Raw genomic sequence first — 822 nt, 5'->3', positions numbered from 1 at the left:
ACGCACGCACACACACACACACACACACACACACACACACACACACACACACACACAAACTTATTGATTCCAAACAGCACTAGGTAACAGTTACAGGAAATTCTGCCCAGACATTCTCAAACTAGTAACTACATTACCACTACAAAAAAAGAAATAAATAAATAAAAAATAAAAAACATGTTATGAAGATAACACATCTATGGTAGCGTCCATTAAATGTGATAATCTTTTTTAAAGTATATATATTTTTAGACAGCTATTTGTCTAGCTTTGTATTTATGATATTAATTTTGTGATATCACACTTGCTGAATTTTTTATTTTTTTTTTAGCTTGCCCAAAGTTTTGTTCTTGCCGCAAGGTTTAAATGAATAAATCATAAATCGTGCAAATTATCGAGTGATTAGCGTGGCGACCTCACAGTGCAGAGGTCGTGGGTTCGATATTCATGTGTGGAGTTTACATGTTCTCCCCGTGCCTGCGTGCGTTTTCTCTGGGTACCACGGTTTCCTCCCACATTCCAAAAACATGCATGGCTGGTTGATTGAACATTCTAAATTGTCCCTAGGTGTGAGTGTGAGCACGGATGGTTGTTCGTCTCTGTGTGCCCTGCGATTGGCTGGCGACCAGTTCAGGGTGTGCCCCGCCTATTGCCTGAAGACAGCTGGGATAGGCTCCAGCACCCCCCCCCCACCCCCCGCAACCCTTGCGAGGAAAAAACAGATCAGAAAATGGATGGATAGATGTGCATGATGACCAACATGGTTTACATGCAATAAAATGATTCCTCAGGTAATCTGATGATCAATTACATCTGTTATAA

Source organism: Hippocampus comes, unplaced genomic scaffold, assembly GCF_001891065.2.
Source record: "Hippocampus comes isolate QL1 unplaced genomic scaffold, H_comes_QL1_v1.1 scaffold201, whole genome shotgun sequence".
Taxonomy (NCBI): domain Eukaryota; kingdom Metazoa; phylum Chordata; class Actinopteri; order Syngnathiformes; family Syngnathidae; genus Hippocampus; species Hippocampus comes.
This window is presented reverse-complemented; position numbering follows the sequence as displayed.